This window comes from Trachypithecus francoisi, unplaced genomic scaffold, assembly GCF_009764315.1.
Source record: "Trachypithecus francoisi isolate TF-2019V2 unplaced genomic scaffold, Tfra_2.0 Lachesis_group8, whole genome shotgun sequence".
Lineage (NCBI taxonomy): Eukaryota > Metazoa > Chordata > Mammalia > Primates > Cercopithecidae > Trachypithecus > Trachypithecus francoisi.
Window position 1 is genome coordinate 10,289,693 of NW_022681473.1, and position 19,881 is coordinate 10,309,573.

Genomic DNA, 19,881 nt, shown 5'->3' on the forward strand with positions numbered 1-19,881 from the left:
CTCAGGAGACTGAGGCAGGAGAATCGCTTGAACCCAGGAGGTGGAGGTTGCAATGAGCTGAGATTGCGTCACTGCACTCCAGCCTGGGTGACAGAACGAGACTCCCTCTCAAAAAAAAAAAAAAGATAATAATAATAATAATAAATAGAAAAGACAAAATCAAATTTGATTTTTTTAAATAAAATTAATAAAGCTGTGAGACTGAGGCCGAGCATGGTGGCTCATGCCTGTAATTCCAGCACTTTGGGAGGCTGAGGTAGGCGGGTCCCTTGAGTTCAGGAGTTCAAGACCAGCTTGTGCAACATAGCGAGACCCTGTCTTTACTACAAAAAAAAAAAATGCTGTGAGACTGGATGAGGCTGTGGAGGGAATGCAGTTAGACTGGAATGAGTGAATCTTTGGCCTGAGAGCCCTATTGTGTGGTCAGGAAATTTGTTGTGGTTGCCAGCCCTCTAGGGACCAGGAGAGGGAGCTGAGTGTGGGAGGAGGGTAGCCAGGTGGGAAGAGGGGATATCCGAGCTTATCCTTGAAGAATGAAGAGGAGGCAAGGAAATTTTCTTTTCTTTTCTTTTTTTTTTTTTTTTTTTTTTTTTGAGACGGAGTCTTGCTCTGTCACCCAGGCTGGAGTGCAGTGGCGCGATCTCGGCTCACTGCAAGCTCCGCCTCCCGGGTTTACGCCATTCTCCTGCCTCAGCCTCCCGAGTAGCTGGGACTACAGGCGCCCGCCATCTCGCCCGGCTAGTTTTTTGTATTTTTTAGTAGAGACGGGGTTTCACCGTGTAGACCAGGATGGTCTCGATCTCCTGACCTCGTGATCCACCCGTCTCGGCCTCCCAAAGTGCTGGGATTACAGGCTTGAGCCACCGCGCCCGGCCTCTTTTCTTTTTTTTAAGACGGAGTCTCGCTCTGACGCCCAGGCTGGAGTGCAGTAGTGCAATATTGGCTCACTGCAACCTCCGCCTCCCAGGTTCAAGCGATTCTCCTGCCTCAGCCTCCTGTGTAGCTGGGACTATAGGCATATGCCACTGTGTCCAGCTAATTTTTGTATCTTTAGTAGAGACAGGGTTTTACCATGTTGGTCAGCCTGGTCTCGAACTCCTGACAGCCTCCCAAAGGGCAGGGATTACAGGCGTGAGCCACCACACCTAGCCTAGGCAAGGAAATTTCAACTGACAGAAAAGGATTTGCAGAGCCAGGGAGGTGTGAGGGAGTAGGTAAGGTGGGAGATGAGACTCCACCCCCGCCTCTGCACAGTCCCCCCAGTGTTTTGGTTTTTCTGATCTCCTTACCTACAGGGAACTTCATGGTCAGCTGTTTCAGTGCACAGATGACTGCCACCGCCATCCCCTGTGCCCTGTCCCTTCTGCCACAACCCACTCTTGGGTTTGCTCCCTGCTCCCCCAGCCTGCTGGAATTTGCTGGAAACCAGGCAAGGCCTGGGAGGTGAGCCCAGTAGTCCTTGGGGGAGGTGACATCATCCAGGCCACCCAAGAGGCCTGAAAAGGCCCAGTGCCCTATTTCTGCCCCAATCCTTCTGTCTGAGGCCCGCCCTGATTATGGGCCATCTCCCCTGCTCAGGGCTTTCTTGTTCTTATGGGGTGGTGGACAGAGCCTGCTCTGGAGTTGGACCAACCTGTGTTTAAATCTCCTTTCTGGCTGGGTGTGGTGGCTCAAGCCTGTAATCCCAGCACTTTGGGAGGCCGAGATGGGCGGATCATGAGGTCAGGAGATCAAGACCATCTGGCTAACGCGGTGAAACCCCGTCTCTACTACAAACTACAAAAAAACTAGCCAGGCGAGGTGGCAGGCGCCTGTAGTACCAGCTACTCGGGAGGCTGAGGCAGGAGAATGGCGTGAACCCAGGAGGCGGAGCTTGCAGTGAGCTGAGATCTGGCCACGGCAATCCAGCCTGGGTGACACAGCGAGACCCCATCTGAAAAAAAAAAAAAAAAAAATCTCCTTTCTGCTACTTGTTGGCCTTGTGACTTTAGGCAAGGTGCCTACTATCTCTAAGACTCAGTTTCCTTGTTTGTAAAGTGAAACCACCAGTAGCAATCATCTTCATCTTCAGTAAAATCTTCTTCCAGGGGTGGTTGTGAGAATTAAATAAGATGGGATGGATGGCAAGGCCTAGGGCAGGAACAGAACCCCCTACCCCCATACAAAAGTGTATCAAAGTGGCCGGGCGCGTGGCTCACAACTGTAATCCCAGCACTCTGGGAGGCTGAGGCAGATGGATTACCTGAGGTCAGGAGTTTGAGACCAGCCTGGGCAACATGGTGAAACCCCATCTCTACCAAAAATAAGAAAGTTAGGCCAGGCGCAGTGGTTCACGCCTGTAATCCCACCACTTTGGGAGGCTGAGGAGGATGGATCACCAGGGTGGATTCGAGACCAGCCTGGCCAATATGGTGAAACCTCATTTCTATTAAAAATATAAAAACTAGCTGGGCGTGGTGGTGGGTGCCTATAGTCCCAGCTACTCGGGAGGCTGAAGCAGGAGAATCACTTGAACCCATAAGGTGGAGCTTGCAGTGGGCCAAGACTGATCCACTGCACTCCAGCCGGGGCAATAGAGGGAGACTCCATCTCAAAAAAAAAAAAAAGTGAAACCCCGTCTCTACTAACAATAACAAAAATTAGCCAGGCCTGGTGGTGGGCATCTGTAATCCCGGCTATTCAGGAGGCTGAGGCAGAGAATTGCTTGAACCTGGGAGGCAGAGGTTGCAGTGAGCAGAGATCGCACCACCACACTCCAGCCTGGGCAACAGAGCGAGACTGCATCTCAAAAAAAAAAAAAAAAATTAGCCAGGCGTAGTGACGCACACCTGTAATCCCAGCTACTTGGGAGGCTGAGGCAGGAGAATCGCTTGGACCCTGCAGGTGGAGGTTGCAGTGAGCTGATATTGCACCACTGCATGCCAGCCTGGGCAACAGAGCAAGACTCTATCTCAATCTCAAAAAAAAAAAGTATATGTCCCCTTCTCCCCTCCCTGGCATCGCATCCCTCCCGCCACACCCACATTGACCAGGCTTTCTACGCTGCCTCATTTACCCTTCCCTCCAACCCCTACGCATGGGGCTGAAGCCCCCCTTCTCCACGCTCGGCTCTGACCTCTCTGGACAGGGACTCTGTCTCCCTCATCTCTCCCCGGCCCCTGGACTCCCCGGCTCCTCCCTCCTCCTCCGCCTCCTCTTCCTCCCTATTCCTCCGACACAGCCACTCCCCAACCTCCAGGCTTTGCCCTCTTTTCACTCTATGGCCCTCAGCTGCTCCCAAATATTCATTCACTCCTTCATTCAGCCAAGGCACGGGGGCCGCCATGTGCTCCGTTTTGCCTTCTGTGCAGAGGAACAGCTTGGGAGACAGCTCCTGCCAGAGAGGGAAAGCACATTTAGGGGGGCCAGTCATCGCACTGTGTGATGAGTGGGCAGCTGAGAGTTCCCGGACTTCCCCAGAAGAATCTGAATTTACACTTCTCCTCCTGCCACCCAAGGTCAGGTCCACCTAGAGTGTCAAACGCTAAGGCCCCTCAGGGTCCCTCCCGGCTATGAACCTTTCTCCCCAGGCCTTCTTCACTTGTGCTCCTCCTTGGCTCCTGCCTGCCCTAGGGGGCCTCGCTTCCCTACTCAAAAGCTTGTGGCTAATTACAAAAATTAGCCGGGCGTGGTGGCTCACGCCTATAATCCCAGTACTTTAGGAGGCTGAGGCAGGTGATCACTTGAGGTCAGGAGTTTGAGACCACCTGGCCAACATGGCAAAACCCCGCCTCTACCAAAAATACACAAAATTAGCCAGGAGTGGTGGCGCATGCTTGTAATCCCAGCTACTCGGGAGGCTGAGGCAGGAGAATCACTTGAACCCAGGAGGCGGAGGTTGCAGTGAGCAGAGATCTCGCCACTGCACTGCAGCCTGGATGACAAAAACAAAAACAAAACAAACAAACAAAAAAGCTTGTGGAGGCAGCAGCCTACCCTGTCTCCCTCCTTGGCTTCTCATTCCACTCACTCCTCAACCCCTGCAGCTTGGCTGCTGTCTCCTGCAACCTACGCCTCTCTCGCGGTGCCTCCAGCAGTTTTGCTAACTCCAACTGTGCTTCCCTGTCTCAGCCTCATCTTTCCGGCCCTTCCTGCAACATGTAGCTCGGTTATTCCCTCCCTCTTCCTGGAAACACTGTTCTTCCCTTGGCTCCTGTGACACCGCACGCCCCTGTTTTTCTAAAACCCACATCTGGTTGGTCAGTTAAAGGCCCTCTGCGGCTCGAAACTCTGTACGGTTGTTCCACCCCTGCCCACTTGGCCAGGGCCCTGCTCCATCCTGTGCTCCCAGCAGTGGGGGACTGTGTCTTTCTGCTGTTAGGGTTGCCAGATTCCATAAGTGGGACAAACTGAAACTCACTGTTTATCTGAAATTTATTTTATATTTTATTTTTTTTAGACAGGGTCTCACTCTTGTGGCCCAGGCTGGAGTGCAGTGGCATGATCTCGACTCACTGCAACCTCCGCCGCCTCCTGGGTTTAAGTGATTCTCCTGCCTCAGCCTCCCAAGTAGGCAGTATTACAGCTGCACACCACCACGCCCGACTACCATTTATCTGAAATTTAAATTTAACTGGCCAGGCACAGTGGCTCACGCCTGTAATCCCAGCACTTTGGGAGGCTGAGGCATGTGGATCACATGAGGTCAGGAGTTCAAGACAAGCCTGGCCAACATGGTGAAACCCCATCTCTGCTAAAAATATACAAATTAGCTGGGCGTGGTGGTGGGCATCTGTAATTCCAGCTACTCAGGAGGCTGAGGCAGTAGAATCACTTGAACCTGGGAGGAAAAAAATAAATAAAATAAAATAATAAAAATAAATAAAATAATTTGAGACAGTCTTGTTCTGTCACCAGGCTGGAGTGCAGTGGCACCATCTTGGCCCACTGCAACCTCTGCCTGCCAAGTTCAAGCGATTCTCCTGCCTCAGCCTCCCGAGTAGCTGGGATTACAGGCGTGCACCACCACACCCGGCTAATTTTTGTATTTTTAGTACAGACGAGGTTTCACCATGTTGATCAGGCTGGTCTCAAACTCCAGATCTCAAGTGATGCACTTGCCTTGGCCTTCCAAAGTGCTGAGATTACAGGCATGCCCAGCCGTCTTGTATTTTTATGTGCTAAATTTGGCACCAGCTTGGTGCCTGGCATAGAGCAGGCACTCAGTAAATGTTAGCTGAAGGAATATGGGCAGTGATGGCGGAAGGCACAGGTGCTGTGGGGCACAAAAGAAGCAAGGTCCCTAGAGGAGGTGACACCTGAGCCCTGCAGATGGAAATATTAGGTCATGTACCAACAGCCCCTCCATGGAGATATCTCCCACAGTGGGTTGAATAGAATCCCCTCAGATTATATGTTCAAGTCCTAACCACCCCCCTACCCTGTATCTGTGAATGTGACCTTAATTAGAAATAGAGTCTTTGCAGATGTAATTAAGTTAAAGCTCTTGGGATGAGATCATCCTGGATTTAGGGTGGGTCCTAAATCCAATGACTGGTGTCCTTAGAAGAGAAAGCAGAGGGAGATTTGAGATACAGCGGGAAGACAGCCATGTGAAGCCAGAGCCGGAGACTGGAACGAGGCAGCTAGGAGTCAAGGACTGCCAAGGAGAGAGGCACGCAGTGGGTTTTCCCTCAGAGCCTAGAAAAGGAACCAGCTCTGCCAACACCTTGATTTTGAGCTTCTGGGAGAACTGGGACAAAATGAATTGCTGTTGTTTTAAGCCATCTGGTTTGTGATACTTCATCAGGGCAGCCCTGGAACACGAACTCACTCCCAAGGCTTTATGTTTCCCCAAATCTCTGTTTCTTCCTTCAGGACCTCTGCCCCAGAACCCTCTGTAGGACAGACCTCTTGTGTAGCCAGCCACCAACATGGTCTCGGTAATCTTTTGTTGTTGTTGTTGTTGTTGTTTTTGAGACAGAGTCTCCTGTCGCCCAGGCTGGAGTGCAGTGGCACAGTCTCGGCTCACTGCAAGCTCCGCCTCCTGGGTTCACGCCATTCTCCTGCCTCAGCCTCCTGGGTAGCTGGGACTACAGGCGCCCGCCACCACGCACAGCTAATTTTTTGTATTTTTAGTAGACACAGGGTTTTACCGTGTTAGCCAGGATGGTCTCAATCTCCCGACATCGTGATTCACCCGCCTTAGCCTCCTAAAGTGCTGGGATTACAGACGTGAGACACCGCACCCAGACTGTTGTTGTTTTTTTAAGAGAGAATCTTGCTCTGTTGCCCAGGCTGGAGTGCAATGGGGTGATCTCAGCTCACTGCAACTTCCGCCTCCCGGATTCAAGTGATTCTCCTGCCTCAGCCTCCCGAGTAGCTGGGATCGCAGGCATGTGCCATCATGCCCAGCTAATTTTTCTTTTTGTATTTGTAGTAGAGACGGGGTTTCACCATGTTGGCTAGGCTGGTTTCAAACTCCTGATCTTAGGTGATCCACCCACCTCAGCTTCCCAAAATTCTGGGATTACAGGCATGAGCTACCACACCTGGCCCTTTTTCTTTTCTTTTTTTTTTTTTTGAGATGGAGTCTCGCTCTGTCGCCAGGCTGGAGTGCAGTGGCACGATCTCGGCTCACTGCAACCTCCGCCTCCTGGTTTCAAGCAATTCTCCTGCCTCCTAAGTAGCTGGGACTACATGCATGCACCACCACGCCCAGCTAATTTTTGTATTTTGTCTTTTTTTTTTGAGATGGAGTCTTGCTCTGTCGCCCAGGCTGGAGTGCAGTGGTCCGCTCTGGGCTCACTGTAAGCTCCGCCTCCCTGGTTCATGCCATTCTTCTGCCTCAGCCTCCTGAGTAGCTGGGACTACAGGCACCCGCCACCATGTCTGGCTAATTTTTTGTATTTTTAGTATAGACGGGGTTTCACCATGTTAGCCAGGATGGTGTCAATCTCTTGACCTCGTGATCCACTTGCCTTAGCCTCCCAAAGTGCTGGGATTACAGGTGTGAGCCACCACGCCTGGCCAATTTTTGTATTTTTTGCACAGACAGGATTTCACCATGTTGGTCAGGATGGTCTTGATCTCTTGACCTCATGATCTGCCCACCACAGCCTCCCAAAGTACTGGCATTACAGGTGAGAGCCACCGTGCCCAGTCCCCTTTTTTTAATTTTATTTATTTATTTTTTTTGAGGCGGAGTCTCGCTCTGTCGCCCGGACTGGAGTGCAGTGGCCAGATCTCAGCTCACTGCAAGCTCTGCCTCCCGGGTTTACGCCATTCTCCTGCCTCAGCCTCCCGAGTAGCTGGGACTACAGGCGCCCGCCACCTCGCCCGGCTAGTTTTTGTATTTTTAGTAGAGACGGGGTTTCACCGTGTTAGCCAGGATGGTCTCGATCTCCTGACCTCGTGATCCGCCCGTCTCGGCCTCCCAAAGTGCTGGGATTACAGGCTTGAGCCACCGCGCCCGGCCCCTTTTTTAAAATTATTATTTTTTGAGACAGGGTCTAGCTTTGTTGCCCAGCCTAGAGTGCAGTGTCTTGATCTTAGCTCACTGTGACGTCCACCTCCTGGGCTCACGTGATCCTCCTGCCTCAGCCTCCTGAGTAGCTGGGATTACAGGCATGTGCCACAATGCCTAGCTAATGTGTGTGTGTATATGTGTGTGTGTGTATGTTTTGGTAGAGATGGGGTTTCACCATGTTGCCCAGGTTTGTCTCAAACTCCTGGGCTCAAGTGATCCTCCTGCCTTGGACTTCCAAAGTGTTAGGATTACAGGCACGAGCCACTGTACCCGGTCTCAAATTTCCCCTTCTTATAAGGACACCACTCATATTAGGGCCCACCCTAAAGATCTCACTTTAACTGGATTACCTCTTTAAAGACCCTATCTCCAAATAAGGTCACATTCTGAGGCACTGAGGGCTGGGACTTCCATACAGGAATTGTGGGGAGGACATAAGTCAGCCTGTAAAACGACAGGGTCTCTTGCCCACGTTGAGTGCAGTGGTGTGATCTCGGCTCACTGCAGCCTCCACCTCCCAGAGCCAAGTGATCCTCCTGCCTCAGCCTCCCAAGTAGGGACCACAGGTGTGCACCACCACACCCAGCTAATTAAGAAAAAATTTTTCCTTTTTCTTTTCTTTTTTTTTTTTTTGAGACAGGGTCTGGCTCTGTCACCTGGGCTGGAGTGCAGTAGCGCAATCTCAGCTCACCGCAGCCTCGACCTCCCAGGCTCAAGCAATCCTCCCACCGCAACGCCCCAAGTAGCTGGGACTACAGGCTCACACCACCATGCCCAGATAATTTTTGTATTTTTTTGTAGAGATGGGGTTTCACCACAAGAGACGAGGCCTCCTCTCTTGTGAATGGGATTAGGTGTCCTAATAAAAAACTTGATAGCCTGTAATCCCAGCACTTTGGGAGGCCAAGACGGGCGGATCACTAGGTCAGGAGATCGAGACCATCCTGGCTAACACGGTGAAACCCCGTCTCTACTAAAAAGTACAAAAAACTAGCTGGGCGAGGTGGCGGGCGCCTGTAGTCCCAGCTACTCAGGAGGCTGAGGCAGGAGAATGGTGTAAACCCGGGAGGCGGAGCTTACAGTGAGCTGAGATCTGGCCATTGCACTCCAGCCTGGGCGACAGAGCGAGACTCTGTCTCAAAAAAGAAAAAAAACTTGATGGAGGGAGTTGCCCTCTCTTGCCCTTCTGCCTTCTGTCACTGGAGGATGCAAAAGGAAGGTCCTCACCAGATGGCAGCGCCATGCTCTTGAACTTCCCAGTCTCTGTTCTTTTTTCTTTTTTGAGATGGAGTCAGTCTTGCTCTGTCACCCAGGTTGGAGTGCAGTGGCATGATCTCGGCTCCGTGCAACCTCCGCCTCCTGGGTTCAAGCGATTCTTCTGCCTCAGCCTCCCAAGTAGCTGGGACTACAGGTGCCCGCCACCATGCCTGGCTCGTTTTTGTATTTTCAGTAGAGATGGAGTTTCACCATGTTGGCCAGGCTGGCCTCGAACTCCTGACTTCATGATCTGCCTGCCTTGGCCTCCCAAAGTGCTGGGATTACAGGCGTGAGCCACCATGCCTGGCGCCTCTGTTCTTTATAACCCAGTCTCAGGTGTTCTGTTACAGCAGCACAATGGACTAAGACAATGGCAGAGCCCCACCTCTGCTCGGGTGATGGGTGGGGGTCACGGTAGGTGTGCTGGAGTACAAGTACCATGGGTCCAATCCAAGCCTGGGAATCCTATTCTTCTTTGCCAGGGATTGGTTTAAGGGGCATAGGCCTGCTCTGGGATTCCTAGAAAGGGTTGTTCTTCCTGATAACACGACAAATGCCAAGGAGAAAGCCCCTGCTCCCTGCCCCTCCTTTCCCACTCTGGAAATTGTCCTCAGAGGATGGGATGCTTGGAGCAACTGCAGCCACCTAGTGATCATGAGGAGAAATCTGATACATGGAAGGGACGATGCTGAGAAAGGAGAAGCACCTGAGACATTGATGACCACTGAGCCTCTCAGTGGTGACACTGACCTCCTGACTCCTTAGGAAACATAAAATGCCTGCTTTGCCCAAATCATCACTGAGTGGCTGTTCCTCTACTTGCAGCCACATGCATCTTAACTGAAAGGGAGGGGACACAGGATTTTGAAAATATGTCTCCGTATCACCCAGCTTGGCACTGGCTCTCAGCTTTGCCACTATCAAGCTGTGTGATCTTAGGCAGGTGACCTGAAGCCTCAGCCTTTCATCTGGAAAATAGGGCTGCTGTGGGGGAAAAATGGGATAACCCAGGTAAGGCATTTTGCACATGGTAGTTGGTATATATATGCATTCATTTCATTTGTTTGTTCCTCCACTAATTTATTTAACAATCGTATTTAAACACCTACTATGTACTTGCACTAATAGGGTTTGGGAATGTAGTTGTGAAAAACTAACTAATAAACCCTTGAAATTGGCTCTTACTTCTACTATTATTGCAAGACTTTGCCTTCAAGGAGAAGGTTTTGATACGTTGGTAAAATGAAGATAGGTTTGGCAGAAGTGATCTTCTTGGACCTAGCAGTGTGGGCATCTGGAGTGAGAGGAGCTGGGGGCAGTTAGGGAGGGGAGGAGCAGTTAGGAAGGGAGCTGGGGGCAGTTAGGGAGGGGAGGAGCAGTTAGGAAGGGAGCTGGGGGCAGTTAGGGAGGGGAGGAGCAGTTAGGAAGGGAGCTGGGGGCAGTTAGGGAGCTGGGAGCAGTTAGAAAGGGTTTTCCTGGGGAGGTGGTGCTTGGGACACCTGAGGCTGATTCTCCCAGCAACCATTTGTTAAGCACCTACTGTGTACCAGCTGCTGTGGAACTGTGTAAGTTGCTAGGGTAAGACAGGTGCCCCACCCTCTGGGCTCACAGCCTCCAGTAGGCGATAAACAGGTACATGGGGCCAGGTCATACGTATAATCCCAGAACTTTGGGAGGCTAAGGCAGGCAGAATCACTTGAGCCCAGGAGTTCAACACCAGACTGGGCAGCATAGCAAGACCCCATCTCTATAAAAAAATAAAAAGTTAATTGGGTATGGTGGCACACACCTGTAGTCCCAGCTACCCAAGAGGCTGAGGTGAGAGGAATGCTTGAGCCAGGCAGATTGAGGCTGCAGTGAGCCGTGATCTTGCCACTGTACTCCAGCCTGGGTGACTCAGTGAGACCCTGCCTCAAGAAAAATACAAAAAACGAAAAACAAAAGCAAGTAGGTGGTTCCATTAGATTGTGATCAGTGTTGAGATGGGGAGGGGGCAGATGTCCTACAGAAGGTGATATCTGAACTTCATTTCAAAAGGTAAATAAGAACTAGATAGCAAGAGGCCAGGCACAGTGTCTCATGCCTGTAATCCCAGCACTTTGGGAGGCCAAGGTGGGTGGATCACATGAGGTCAGGAGTACGAGACCAGCTTGGCCAACATGGTGAAACCCTGTCTCTACTGAAAATACAAAAATTACCCAGGCATAGTGGCATGCGCCTGTAGTCCCAGCTACTCCAGAGACTGAGGTAGGAGAATCATTTGAAGCTAGGAGGCAGAGGTTGCAGTGAGCCAAGATTGTGCCACTGTACTCCAGCCTGGGCAACAGAGTGAGACTCTGTCTCAAAAAACAAACAAACAAACAAAAAACCCCACGAAAACAAAACAACAACAAAAAAACAGGCCGGGCACAGTGGCTCACATCTGTAATCCCAGCACTTTGGGAGGCCGAGGCGGGTGAATCATGAGGTCAGGAGTTCAAGACCAGCCTGGCCAAGATGATGAAACCCTGTCTCCACTAAAACTACAAAAAATTAGCCGGCGTGGTGGCGGGCACCTGTAATCCCAGCTACTCGGAGGCTGAGGCAGAGAATTGCTTGAACCGGGGAGGCAGAGATTGCCGTGAGCCAAGATCACGTCACTGCACTCTAGCCTGGGCGACAGAGCGAGACTTCGTCTCAAACAAACAAACAAACAAAACAAAACAAAACAAAAAAAGAGATAATTAGACAGCAAGGAAAGGAGGAGCTTTGTTCCAGGTATTGCGTATATCAAGACTTGAAGGCAGGAGAGGGGACTCGGCATCCTGGCCATTTCTGGTTGCTGAGTATGCCAATAGCTAAGGCATATCATTAAGTGGGATAGTGTTGAGAGGTATATTGTTTCTGAGGCTTTGATTGCAAGTGACAGAAAACAGAAATCAACCAGGCTTAAACAATAAGGAAAAAAAATGTATTGGCCTACTCCTTACATAACTAAAAGGTCCAGAGGTTCAGGCCAGGTGTGGTGGCTCACGCCTGTAATCCCAGCATTTTGGGAGGCTGAGGAGGGCAGATCGCCTGAGGTAAGGAGTTCAAGATCAGCCTGGCTAACATGGTGAAACCCTGTCTCTACTAAAAATACAAAAAAATTAGCCAGGCATGGTGGCGGCCGCCTGTAATCCCAGTTATTCGGGAGGCTAAGGCAGGAGAATTGCTTGAATCTGGGAGGCAGAGGTTGCAGTGAGCTGAGATCAGGCCATTGCACTCCAGCCTGGGTGACAGAGCAAAACTGCATCTCAAAAATAAAAAATAAAAGGTCCAGAGGTTCAGTGGCTTCAAGTGAGGTTGGTTGGGTGACTTTTTTCTCCTCCACCTCTAGTTTCAAGTGATTCTCATGCCTCAGACTCCCATCTTTTCTTTTTTCTTGAGACAGGGTCTTACTCTATTGCCCAGGCTGGAGTGCAGTGGCACACTCAAGGCTCCTGGGTTCAAGCAATCCTCCCACCTCAGCCTCCCTAGTACCTGGGACCACAGGCACGTGCCACCACACCTGGCTAATTTTTTTTTTTTTTTTGCAGAGGTAGAGGTCTTGTCATGTTGCTCAAGGTGGTCATGAACTCCCAGCTTCAAGCGATTCACCCACCTCTGCCTACCAAGGTGCTGGGATTACAGTGTGAGCCACTGCACCTGGCCTTGGGTGGCTGTTTCCATCCCCTCGTGGTATTCTCCACAGCGCTGGCTTTCCCCGAAGGTTAAAGATGGCAGCCAACACTCCTGCGCTCAGCTTCCTGGTCTTTGTCTTATATTTACAACATGCTGATTGGACCAGCTTTGGTTTCTAGTTCATTTCTTTTTTTTTTTTTTTTTTTTGAGACGGAGTCTCGCTCTGTGGCCCAGGCTGGAGTGCGGTGGCCGGATCTCAGCTCACTGCAAACTCCGCCTCCCGGTTCACGCCATTCTCCTGCCTCAGCCTCCCGAGTAGCTGGGACTACAGGCGCCCGCCACCTCGCCCGGCTAGTTTTTTGTATTTTTTAGTAGAGACGGGGTTTCACCATGTTAGCCAGGATGGTCTCGATCTCCTGACCTTGTGATCCGCCCGTCTCGGCCTCCCAAAGTGCTGGGATTACAGGCTTGAGCCACCGCGCCCGGCCTCTAGTTCATTTCTGAAGCATTCATGGTATCCAGGGCCTTGGGAAAGGCTGGCATCAGCATGGGATCAAAGCCATAGCACCACATGGATCCCCAAACAAAAAAGGGGAAGGGGGATGGATGTCAGGGGACAAGATTTTGAAGGAGATAAGTCATGCTAAGGAGCTTGATCTTAATCCAAGGATAATGAGAAGCAGAGGATTGACTTGATCAGATTGGGTTTTAGAAAGATCACCCTGGAGGCTGCACACAGTGACTCACGCCTGTAATCCCAGCCCTTTGGGAGGCTGAGGCGGGTGGATCGCCTCCTGGAACTCCTGAGGTCAGGAGTTCGAGACCAGCCTGGCCAACACGGTGAAACCCCGTCTCTACTAAAAATACAAAAAAATTAGCCGGGCGTGGTGGCAGGTGCCTGTAATCCCAGTTACTTGGGAGCCTGAGGCAGGAGAATCACTTGAACCCAGGAGGCGGAAGTTGCAGTGAGCCGAGATCGCGCCATTACACTCCAGCCTGGGCAACAAGAGCAAAACCCCATCTCAAAAAAAAAAAAAAAAAATCACCTTGGCTTGGCATGGTAGCATGCGCCTACAATCACAGCTACTCAGGAGGCTGAGACAGGAGGGCAGCTTGAGTCCAGGAGTCCAAGACCAGCTTGGGCATTATAGGGAGACTGTATCTCAAAAAGTAAAAAAGAAAGATCACCCTGGCTGTCAAATAAAGAACAGATTAGAGGAAGGCAAGAGAAGAGGCAGAGAGTCGGGTGGGGTACTCTTTCGGAATAGGATGAAGCCCAGGACGGGCAGTGGGAGAGGGGATTTCACAAGAGTTGGAGACGGATGGATCAGGAAGTAAAGGAGAGGGAAGAGTGGAGGACCACTCCCAGGTTTCTATTTGAATCTCAATGGGGAGAGAGATAAAGGGTCTGTGATCCCAGAACTTTGGGAGGCCTAGGTAGGCGGATCACTTCAGGTCAGGATTACAAGACCAGACTGCCCAGCATGGTGAAACCCCCAATTCTTCGGATGTGGTGGCACATGCCTATAATCCCAGCTACTCAGGAGACTGAGGCAGGAGAATCGCTTTAACCTGGGAGGTGGAGGTTGCAGTGAGCCAAGATCGTGCCACCGGACTCCAGCCCAGGCAACAAAGTGAGACTCCTCAAAAAATAAAATAAAATAGACTGGGCATGGTGGCTCACACCTGTAATCCCAGGACTTTGGGAGGCGAGGTGGGCAGATCACCAGAGGTTGGGAGTTCAAGACCAGCCTGCCTAACATGGAGAAATCCTGTTTCTACTAAAAATACAAAATTAGCCAGGCGTGGTGGCGCATGCTTGTAATCCCAACTACTCGGGAGGCTGAGGCAGGAGAATCGCTTTAACCCGGGAGGCGGAGGTTGCGGTGAGCCAAGATGGTGCCATTGCACTCCAGCCTGGGCAACAAGAGTGAAACTCCATCTCAATAAATAAATAAAATAAAAGGAAGAGGGATAGGGAAGGGGCAGGCTGGGCACATGGTGGTGAAGATTGGTGACGGTTCAGAGAGAGTTTTGGACAGGCCTAGGAGACAGCAAGTGATACTGAGTCTGGAGGGCAATTGGTGGGATATGGGGGTTCAGAGCCTGGGGTCAGGGCTAGGGAAGGAGGGGGTTATCCACAGCCCAGGATTTGATATATCTGAGCCTGGGGAATTGAGGGAGTGGATCGAGCCCAGAGGAACCACATGAAAGATTTGAAGGCCAGCCAGGAAGGGAGCCAAGGAGGAGCTCACGTCCTGGAGCTAGAGGTGGCCCTGTCTGTCCAGTCCTGCCCAGAGATGGAGTGAGAACATACCAGCCAAAGGTCCTTTGGGTTTAGAGATAACAAAGTCACTGGTGACCTTGGAGGAACGGTTTCTGTGGAGTGGTGGAGCTGGGGAGGGAGTGGGAGGTGAGGACAGGGATGGATGGGTGTGAACATCTCTTTTAAGAAGCACTTTTTTTTTTTTTTCAGGCAGCAATACTGCTAGCTGAAAGGGGCAACTAAGGTGAACATGGGATGAGGGAGGAGTAGAAGTGGGGTACGGGAAGTGCGGGGGGTGTGTTTAGGATGAATGGACTTAGGCAGGTTCATGTGATGAGGGGGAAGACAGACATGAGTAAGGAGAGGAAAATGAAAATCAAGGTGCTCAGGATTGGGGTGTGTGTGTGTGGTGAGGCTGGCACTGGGGGTGATGCAAAGCCTTGCAGTGAGGTTGGCCTTGAAGGGGGAAGATCCATCTATGCTACAGGGAGGGGAAGGAGCAGACAAAGGCTATGAAGGGGGTTCCTCCCAGATGGCCTCAGTTCTCTCTGAAAGTGGGAGGCAGGGTCCTATGCTAACAGCCATATGGTGGGTGGAGTGGTGGAGGGGCACTGTGGAGAGACAGAAAGGGTACTCACTGCTCAGCCAGGAGCCCTGGATGTACCCTGGCAGAGCAGAGCTCACCTGCAGAACCCAGCAGCCCTGAGGGAAGGGCTGGGCATGGGGCATGCAGATGGGTGAGCTAGGCCAGGGTTTGCAGGGTGGGTGGAGCATCCTGGGGCACCAGGTGAGGCTCAGAGAATGGTGAGCCACCTGTTTGGCTGGATCATACATGGGCTAAAAACCCCTTGAGTACTGGGCTGTGAGACCTTTGCCTGGAAGGCAATAGGGAACCATGGAAGGCTGAGCAGGAATGGGACATAATCAAAGCTCTATTTAAAAATTTGTATTTAGTGGCCTGGCACAGTGGCTCACACTTGTAATCCCAACACTTTGGGAGCCGAGGCAGGTGAATCGCTTGAGATCAGGAGTTCCAGACCCGCCTGGCCAAAATGGCAAAACCCTATCTCTACCAAAAACATAAAAATTAGCCAGGCATGGTGGTGCGTGTTTGTAATGCCGGCTACTCAGGAGGCTGAGGCAAAAGAATCGCTTAAACCTGGGAGGCAGAGGTTGCAGTGAGCCAAGCCCAAACCACTGCATTCCAGCCTGGGTGACAGAGCAAGACTAGGTCTAAAAAAAAAAAAAAAAAAAAAAAAAATTGTATTGAGTGATGTGTGTATAGTGTATACTGCATTAGAGAGGTCAGACTGAAGGCAGTCTGGAACTACTTCATGTCAGTATCTGGAACTGCTGACATGTCTAAAGGGAGTATCTTAGTCCATTTTGTGTTGCTGTAACAGAATACCTGAGACTGGGTAGTTTATAAACAAAGAAGTTCATTTGTCTCACAGTTTGGGAGGCTGGGAAGTCCAAGAGCATGGTGCTGGCATCTGGTGAGGGCCTTCTTGCTGCATCCTCACATGGCAGAAGGAGCTTACATGCGGGGTGGGATTGGGGGGCCAAACTCATCTTTTATCTAGAACCCACTCCCTCAATAACTAACCCACTCTTGAGATAATATAGCATTAATCTATTCCTGAGGGCAGCACCTCATGCCCAAAGGTCCCACCTCTCAACACTGTTATATTAGGGATTAAGTTTCCAACACATGGACTTTGTGGGAAATGTTCAACCCATAGTTGAGAAGATGTGAAGTGTCCAATGTCATGGAACAGCTTCTTGCTCCAGAGGTCAGACCTGGGAGCTCAAGGTGGGGCTGGCCCAGAACTGGTCCACTGGGCATGGGCTGCCTCATGGAGCAGTGAGCCATGGGCAGAGGGGGCCCTGCTGGGGGTACTCAAGAGGGGAGCATGGCTTCAGCTGGAAACCAGCATTGATGTTGTTACTCCATTCCATGTGAGATGTCCTTGGATCCTCCTAACAGTCGATGAGGTCAGGATCATCTTTCCCTTTTAGAGATGAAGGACTGAGGCTCAGAGAAGCCAAGTAATTCACCTAAGGCCACATAGCAAGCAAGAAGCAGAGCCAGGACTCAGCCTAAGTCTGAGCTCCTGCCACTTCTCTAGGGACCTCTGCTCCACCTGAGTGCACTGGAAGATTATGGGTGGTTCTGGGGCAGGGCTTGCTGGGGGTGGATTTAAGGCTCAATGACTCCAGTGGCCCAGGGGGACCATGATCCAGGCACTTCCCCAGGTTGCCCAGGGCGCCAGGCTCAGCCTCACTGGGAGGACATCTGTGCCCAGACTGAGGTGGGATCCCCTTGGTCCATGCGGTCACCGCCAGAGGGCGCAGCTGTTGTCCAGGTGAGGGCAAGGGGAGGCCCCCCGCCACCCCATCCCAGTTTCCAGAGAAACCAAGCAGGCTCCCCCTCATGGAGTCGGGGAGCTCTTGTCACCTCTCATCTCAACCCGAGGTCTTGCTGACCCTTCCCCAGGGATGTCAGATTTGCTCAGGGAGTCAGATTTCCTCTGCGTGGGTGTCTGAAGCCTGGAGTCTCCTTGCTGACCCTGTGCCTAGTCTGCTATATCCTCCTCCAAGTGCCACTCCCAGATGTGCTTGTCGTGCCTCCCTCTGCCTCCTTGCATGGCCCCGGTGCCGGGGTGGTGCCAAGCGCCAAGTTGCCACCTCTGTCACCTCTCTCAGCTTCTTCACAACCCTGAGGGGGTGAGGTGGGGTGGGGGAAAGAGTGCCAGCTAGACCACGGGGGTCACCGACAGGGCCCAGAAAAGGGGAGGACAGCACCCTGGACCACACAGCCTGCCCAGGGCCCCAGTGGGCGGCAGGGGAGGGAGGAACTGAATTCCTGTCTGGGCAGGACTGAGAGGGTGGGGGCCCCAGAGGGAGCTGCCGTGGTCCTTCCACTCTAGCCCACCTCCTCCATTTCCCCAGGGTCACCTCCCGCCAGGCTCCCTGTCGATGGGAGCTCCTCCCCCCAACCCCCTACTTGCTCTGCCAGGTTTTGGCTCGGATCCCACCACACTCCCTCCCCGACCCCAGGGCCCTCCCGCTGCCTCCCTCCCTCCCCAAGTTTAGCCCCTTGGCTGTGGCCACTGAGGGCCTGGCTAGGGTCCCAGGCACCACACCACAGCGGCCAGGCTCGCTGGGCTGGAGCTCGGGACAGTCCCAGTCTGTCTGGCAGGACTGGCGGGCTCGGGATTGGCTGGAGCTGCCCCCGCCTGTGGGAGGAGGGAGCTGCAAGGGGAGGCCGCGTGGCTTGCCCAAGGTCACCCTCCCTTTCCCTCCCAGCATCCCTGTTCAACCTTTGTCCTTTCGGCCTCACCTTGAGGAAGGAGGAAACAAGAAACCCAGCAGGCAGAGCGCAGAGAAGCCCGATGAAGGCAAAGGGCTCCTGACACACTTATTCATTCAGCAAACACTGAGTACCTACTGTATGCCAGGCCCCCAGAGCACAGCAGCAAACAGAGCCCCTGCCCTCAAGGTGTCACAGCCCAGCCAGAGACAGGCAAGGAAACCACCACAGGCATCATATAGACTTCTGTCTCTGAGCTGTGTGTGTGGCAAGGGCGCAGAGTGGGACTCGGCCTGGCTAGGGCCGGCTTCCCTAGGGACCGGAGAGGTGAGGAGCCTTTTCTGGCCCAGGCAAGGGATGCAGCTTCTGGCGGAGGCCTGTGTAGGGGCTGTGCAAGTCCTCAGTTTCCTCATCTGGAACAATGTAGGAAATAAATGTGCCCTGATCACGCTTGCTTCCAGGCGGCCTGCGTCCTGGCCTGCAGCCCTCGAAAAGAAGGCGCTGTCGCTTCCACTGGAAGGGTGAGCCCGAGCTCATCAGCGAAAATGGTGGGGAGGGCATTCCCGGGAGCTCCGGATCACACCAAGCTCAGAGGTAGCTAGGGGAGGTGAGGGCCCCGGGTTCTCGGCCGCGCTGCCCAGCTTCCTTGGCCCCTTCCGCTGCCTCAGGCTGCAGGAGAGGAGGGGCTGGTCCCCAGGCTGCCTCTCCTTCCCTCCCCTCCCACACCCCCATGCTCCTGGCCACGTGGCACCTCTGTGCCCCAGGCCTGGGGGAGGATGATTTCTGACCTGGGGACAAGTGGAGCCAGGGAAAGGTGGGTGGGATCTGGGATACCGCGGAGCCCGGATCCGGTGGCGCAGCCCCGCCCCGCAGCCCCGGGGGTGCTGTCTCTTTAAGAGCCTTCAGGCTGCTGGGAGCAGATGGCCAGGCCGGCCGGGGCCCCTTGTCCTTTGTGTGGCTTCGCACAAAAGAGGGGGCCAGCTGAGGAGGGGGCGGCTGTAGCAGGTGGGAGGGGTGGGGCCTTGCCCCTCCCCCTCCTAACCTTGCACCCTTGCCCCTCCATGAGTGGGTTGTTCGCTAGGAATGCGCCTTCCCTCTAGACCCTGTGGCCCCCACAGTCGCCCCAAAACTCCTAGGACACACTTCCTGTGTCGTGGCCCACCTCCTAGGCAGAAGCCTCATTGCATCGGGGCCTAGGGACTCTCCCAACCCCCGCCCCAAGGAATAAACCTCCCCTCCCTGTCCCCACCTCCAGAGCAGAGTCTTCCTTTGGCCCAGAGTGCCTGGCTCTAGATAGAAATAAAGAGAATGAGGTTCTTAGGGGGCGGGGGAGAGGGATGCTGGGGCCGGAGGGAATCCAGTGGCTGGGGATCCCTGCTAGAGAGACTGGGGGTACCTGGGGCAGCCCTGGAGTAGGGAGGCAAGAAATAAGCAGGATGCTGAGCCTGGGGGTGAGGGTGAGGAGGCCAGGCTCGGGTCCCCAGGCTTGAGTCTGGAAAGGAGGCAAGGGGGGATGGGGGTCTCAACTGAGGCCCTGCCTAATAGGGGGCGGGGGCAAGATGGAAGACAGCACGGTAGGAGAGGCTGGTGTGCAGCAATGGTTGCCTGCCAGGCAGGAGGGGAGAGAGATGAGAGCCTCTCCAAAGGGTGGAGGTGCTGGGGACAGGGATGGCGCCCTGCCACTCAGGAGGGGTCGGCCTGAGAGGACTCTCTTAGTCTTGGAGCAGACCTCCTTAGCTCAGACCGGCCCCTGGTCCATTCATTCTCCTCCTTTGTCCAGACCTCCCCACCCTGGGGCTTGGTGCCCAATCCATGATTTAAGAGGAGGATAGAGGCTCCGTAGCCCTGGCCCGAGGTGTGGCGGGCAACGTGGCCGCTGGCTGGGTGGCCCCATGT